The following is a 6660-nucleotide window of genomic DNA, read 5'->3' as shown; positions in this document are numbered from 1 at the left end:
TGGCCAGCAAAGCCCCAGCACAAAAACGGGCCAGCTGCTCTGTTCGTCCGGGTCCAAGTGCTTTTTCAGCAGATGATCCAGTGCTTATGGCACTTTCTGATATTCAATCTTCTCTCCTCGACATGTCCGCTAGGATATCAACACTGGAAGACGGCTCCTTTTCTAGACCTTCCTCGACCCCCGTCTCTGCTCAATCGACATCCACCCCGGCTTCAACCACCGCTCCTGTCTCCGATCCGCACCAGCCTCAAGTTGATGACGTCACCACGGAATAACAGAGTAACCGTTTCAAGTCAATTTAACATGTACATCACATTTGAACCAGAAACCTGATAATAAGGTGTTATATACAGGTCCTTCTCAAAAAATTAGCATATTGTGATAAAGTTCATTATTTTCCATAATGTAATGATAAAAATTAAACTTTCATATATTTTAGATTCATTGCACACCAACTGAAATATTTCAGGTCTTTTATTGTTTTAATACTGATGATTTTGGCATACAGCTCATGAAAACCCCAAATTCCTTTCTCAAAAAATTAGCATATTTCATCCGACCAATAAAAGAAAAGTGTTTTTAATACAAAAAAAGTCAACCTTCAAATAATTATGTTCAGTTGTGCACTCAATACTTGGTCGGGAATCCTTTTGCAAAAATGACTGCTTCAATGCGGTGTGGCATGGAGGCAATCAGCCTGTGGCACTGCTGAGGTGTTATGGAGGCCCAGGATGCTTTGATAGCGGCCTTAAGCTCATCCAGAGTGTTGGGTCTTGCGTCTCTCAACTTTCTCTTCACAATATCCCACAGATTCTCTATGGGGTTCAGGTCAGGAGAGTTGGCAGGCCAATTGAGCACAGTAATACCATGGTCAGTAAACCATTTACCAGTGGTTTTGGCACTGTGAGCAGGTGCCAGGTCGTGCTGAAAAATGAAATCTTCATCTCCATAAAGCTTTTCAGCAGATGGAAGCATTAAGTGCTCCAAAATCTCCTGATAGCTAGCTGCATTGACCCTGCCCTTGATAAAACACAGTGGACCAACACCAGCAGCTGACATGGCACCCCAGACCATCACTGACTGTGGGTACTTGACACTGGACTTCAGGCATTTTGGCATTTCCTTCTCCCCAGTCTTCCTCCAGACTCTGGCAACTTGATTTCCGAATGACATGCAAAATTTGAGCAACAGTCCAGTGCTGCTTCTCTGTAGCCCAGGTCAGCAAGCAAGCAAGCAATTTTTATTTATATAGCACTTTTCCAGACAAGTCAATGCAGTTCAAAGTGCTTTACAGACACACCAAAAATACAAGTACAAGTAAAATACAAGAATAAAAATAAAAATGTATGAAAATGTATTAAAATGAAGAAAAGAAGAAGAAGAAGAAAAAGAAATTATAGGTTTTATAGGAAGGCCAGGCTAAAAAGATATGTTTTTAATTTTGACTTAAAACTATTTATATTTCTAGCACGTCTTACTTCCTCTGGAAGATTATTCCAGAGGCGAGGAGCGTAGCGACTAAAGGCAGCATCACCAAATCTTTTAGTTTTACTGAGTGGTACTGTTAAAAGTAAAGAATCCGATGATCTAAGAGTCCTTATAGGTTCATATATTATAAGCATTTTTAAAAGATAGTCTGGAGCAAGTCCATGCAGTGCTTTATAAACTAATAAAAGGTTTTTAAAATCAATACGAAAACTAACAGGTAACCAATGTAATGATTTTAGTATAGGTGTGATGTGTTCTCTCTTCTTGGTCTTTGTCATTACTCGAGCAGCTGAGTTTTGTATTAATTGTAATTTATTAATTGTAGTCTTTGGTAGACCAGAAAGGAGGGCATTACAATAGTCAAGTCTGCTAGTTATAAATGTATGCATTAATTTTTCTGTATTGCTCAAAGAGAGAAATGGTCTTATTTTAGCAATGTTCTTTAAATGATAAAATGCAGTTTTTGTAATATTACTCACATGCGCTTTAAAATTAAAATCAGAGTCAAAGACTACCCCTAAATTTTTTGCCACTTTGCTTGGGTTTAATCCCAGAATATTTAGTTTAGGGGTCAATTTTTCTCTCTGAGCTTTTGATCCAATTATCAAAACTTCTGTTTTGTCTTTATTTAGTTGTAGGAAATTTTGCGACATCCAGTCATTTATGTCTTGAATGCAATTTGAAAAGGTCAGGCGCTTCTACCGCTGTTTCTGGTTCAAAAGTGGCTTGACCTGGGGAATGCGGCACCTGTAGCCCATTTCCTGCACACGCCTGTGCACGGTGGCTCTGGATGTTTCTACTCCAGACTCAGTCCACTGCTTCCGCAGGTCCCCCAAGGTCTGGAATCGGTCCTTCTCCACAATCTTCCTCAGGGTCCGGTCACCTCTTCTCGTTGTGCAGCGTTTTTTGCCACACTTTTTCCTTCCCACAGACTTCCCACTGAGGTGCCTTGATACAGCACTCTGGGAACAGCCTATTCGTTCAGAAATTTCTTTCTGTGTCTTACCCTCTTGCTTGAGAGTGTCAATGATGGCCTTCTGGTCGGCAGTCTTACCCATGATTGCAGTTTTGAGTAATGAACCAGGCTGGGAGTTTTTAAAAGCCACAGGAATCTTTTGCAGGTGTTTAGAGTTAATTAGTTGATTCAGATGATTAGGTTAATAGCTCGTTTAGAGAACCTTTTCATGATATGCTAATTCTTTGAGATAGGAATTTTGGGTTTTCATGAGCTGTATGCCAAAATCATCAGTATTAAAACAATAAAATACCTGAAATATTTCAGTTGGTGTGCAATGAATCTAAAATATATAAAAGTTTAATTTTTATCATTACATTATGGAAAATAATGAACTTTATCACAATATGCTAATTTTTTGAGAAGGACCTGTATATATCCTAGAGGATATTAGGTCATGGAGGATCTTAAACTCTGGACTTAAACTCTGAAACTTCCTGCTCAGCTACTGTTCGGACGCTCTTGCTTACTGCTCCGCGCTTTGCTCTATCGCTTTTACATTTTATCTCCTATTTTTTTTATATTTTATTTCCTTTATTTTATTTCCTTTTATCACCTAATTTTAACTTCAGCAAATCAGCACAGTGCTTATACGACAAAGTTTAGATTACTACAAAAACTGAGAATTCTTTTACCCGACCAGCTTACATACCGGGAAAGGAAAACACAACTGCCTCAAGGTTAAGAGAAAATGCCTCTTCTGGTTCAAGAATCTACTCGCTGCACTAACTGCCACAGACTTTTACAAAGGATTGCAGTTCTTGAAACAAAGTTACTAACGGGACCACCAAACCAGACGAAGCACACAACAGAGCTTCTTCATGGACACCCTCAGCATACCGGTGAGTCCCATGAAACTAGTGCTCCTCGACAGATAGAGAAACAAGCCGATCGACTTACTAATCGATGGCACAAACAGGGAGAGAGACCCAAAGGCACTTGAGACATCAGATTGTCACGAGCATCACATATTGCCACAGTAGCATCCTCTACCCCAGATACAGCTCTGACAAGGATTGCAAACACTGGTCTCCTACCACCGCCTATACATCTTGAGAACAGATTTGAAGTACTAATGAATGTAAATGAGGAATCCCCAAACGTGATGAATGTGATCGAACACAGACTGAATGGGCCAGTAGCTAACACTGATGCTAACTGGCGCTCAAGGTCGAGCAGACAGCGGCACTCAGCTCAGAGCGCAGCCGAGCCCAGGACTCTGATAGTGGGGGACTCCATAATCAGAAACATTAGCAGCAGGGATACAACTACGTGCTGCCTTCCACAAGCGACAACTTCTGATGTAAACAGGGAACTTCAGAACATTCTGATGAAACATAAGACTGCAAATCGACTCATCATACATGTGGGGAAGAATGATATTCATAAAGAGCAGTCAGAACTCCTTAAGAAGGATTTCCATGAACTTTTTGAAACACTTAAAAGACTGAAAGTTCAAACATTCATCAGTGGACCTCTCCCAGCAAGAGGAACAAACAGGTTTTCACGGTTACTTGGGCTTAATACATGGCTGCAAAAAAACCTGCAATATAAAAGCAGTGAACTTCATTGACAATTTCAATCTTTTCTGGAGTCAGAGACAACTGTTTCATCGGGATGGCCATCACCCAAACAAACTTGGTTCAAGAGTGTTAAAGGACAATATCTACTTCTCCCTAAATCATCCTTCTGCAGTTTGTGCCAATCCACTCAATCTGAACGGCACACACACACCTGGACACAGTATGAATGACCACGGGACTTCACTTCAGCAGCAAAATGGACATGATAACACCACTCCGCCACAACAACCTCTGCTCACGGACCCAATCTCAGCTGAGCCCTGCCCACAGAGCTCACCACAGACAGACATATCAGAACTGCTCCAAGACTCAGCACCCAAGGACGACTTCCTGGAAAACAGCCAGGGAAGCCAGGACAGCATATTACAGCCTCCGATAACACCAGAGCAACAGCCCCTTTCACCAGACACGTTAACCCGCTCCCCAGTGTCGCCACTTCTGTGCTTCTCACAGAAAATGGAAGAACTGGTGTATGCTGGAACCAGACTATCCCACTCTTTTGCTGCAAGCCCCCAGATACCAACCAAAAAAAGACAGGCACCATTACCACCAAAGCCTGCGGGCCCAGCTCGCCCTCCCCCTCCTGTGAGAGCTCTTCGGCCTCTGCCACAACGCCAGGGCCCACACCCACCTCCATCTGCTCGAGGTGAACCAAAAACAACTGATACCAGCTCTCAGTGATATGTGTCGGGTCCCCGTTTTGATAACAGTAACTTTCTCAAATGTTTACAGAACAAGCGGGAACCCAGTGTGCCTGTATCTTTCTCTATTGCTGTTCTATTACAAGATAGAAAGTCTAAGGCCTTCAATAGCCGTACAGCAAACCCAACTAATCTGGTGCCTATTACACGTCAAACTAATATTGCTGTGGAGAAAAGTAAGTCTGTTAAGTTAGCACTTTTAAACATTCGGTCACTTAAAAATAAATAATTTCTAGTCAACGACTGGATAACCACAAACAACCTGGATTTTATGCTTCTAAATGAAACCTGGCTAGAAGACAGCTTTAGTGCAACAATCCTCAATGAAACAGCCCCCCCCCCTAACTTTACTTTTATGAGTGTCTGCAGAGCTGTAAAGAGAGTGTAAGCAAATATCATTTGCAAATACATCAATGTAAGCAAATATTATTTGGGAATTACTTGTCTTTCGAATATCTGGGTATTGTGTTAAAAGGTGCTCCACGCATTTTACTTTTCATTATTTACAGGCCTCCAAAAGACTCTCCAGCCTTTGCTGAGGACTTTACAGAACTGTTATCAACAATTACCTCAGAGTTTGACTGTATTGCCATTGCTGGAGATTTTAACATCCACATAGATAGTGCAGAGAACAATATGGCAAAAGAAATCAAAAGTGTTTTAAAAACTTTTGATCTGACTCAGCATGTCTGCAGACTCTGTTGATTTTCTCCTTGATTCTTTTAACTCAAAAGTTAAAAGTGTAATTGATGATATTGCTCCTGTTAAAGTCAGGAAGAAGAGTGGCAGACAAAAAGCACCTTGGAGAAACTCAACAGCAGTGCAAAATATGAAAAGACAATGCAGAAAAGCAGAGCGCATGTGGCGGAAGACAAAACTTGTAGTTCATTATAACATCTACAAAGACAGCCTTCATGCTTTCAATATGGAACTAGGCAAAGCTAGACAGACTTTCTTCTCAAATATTATAAACAGCAATTTAAACAACACACGCACTCTTTTTGCTACTGTAGAGACTGACAAACCCCCCAAGCCAGATTCCCAGTGAAATGCTCTCAGACAGCAAGTGCAGTGAGTTTGCTTCTTTCTTTTCTGAGAAAATCAATAATATCAGAAAGGTGATCAGCACATCCTTGAGTTGCACTGAGGTCAGACAGATCAGACCACCTGAGAAAGTAGTTACTATGTCTGACTTCAAAGAAATTGATGGCAAAATTTTGGAGGAAACCGTACAGCACCTTAAAACATCAACCTGCGCTCTTGACACACTTCTCACCTCATTTTTCAAAAGTGTGTTAAACAGTTTAGAAGCAGATCTTCTAGAAGTGGTAAATGCCTCACTTCTCTCTGGGAGTTTTCCAAACTAGATACTTTGACCATTTTCAATCTGGTTTCCGACCGCACCACAGCACAGAGAAAGCGCTCATAAAGATAATAAACGATATTCGCTTAAATACTGATTCAGGCAAATTATCGGTGCTGGTACTACTCGACCTCAGTGCTGCATTTGACACTGTCGATCATAACATACTTCTTGACAGGCTGGAAAACTGGGTGGGGCTTTCTGGGATAGTCCTAAAATGGTTCAGGTCATACTTAGATGGGAGAGGTTATAATGTGAGTATAGGAGATCATAAGTCTGAGTGGACATCCATGACATGCGGAGTCCCTCAAGGCTCAATTCTTGCGCCACTCCTGTTCAACCTGTATATGCTCCCAATGAGCCAAATAATGAGAAAGAACCAAATCTCTTACCACAGCTATGCAGACGATACACAGCTCTACTTAGCCCTATCGCCTAACGATTACAGCCCCATTGACTCCCTGTGCCAATGTATCGATGAAGTCAACAGTTGGATGTGTCAAAACTTTC

At 41.4% G+C, this 6660-nt stretch overlaps 1 long non-coding RNA gene across 1 annotated transcript; it reads left to right on the top strand.

Annotated features, from left to right (window-relative positions):
- Window positions 1-342: 342 nt before the first annotated feature.
- LOC307154553 lies at window positions 343-2324 on the top strand. Its single transcript, XR_013820372.1, has 2 exons — window positions 343-1217; window positions 2176-2324. It is a non-coding gene; the product is annotated as an uncharacterized lncRNA (long non-coding RNA).
- The last annotated feature ends 4336 nt before the right edge of the window (window positions 2325-6660 follow it).

The sequence above is a fragment of the Squalius cephalus genome (assembly GCF_949319135.1).
Source record: "Squalius cephalus genome assembly, chromosome: 2".
Taxonomy (NCBI): domain Eukaryota; kingdom Metazoa; phylum Chordata; class Actinopteri; order Cypriniformes; family Leuciscidae; genus Squalius; species Squalius cephalus.
The sequence above is the reverse complement of the archived record's forward strand: the minus strand, read 5'-3'. Positions and strand labels throughout refer to the sequence as shown.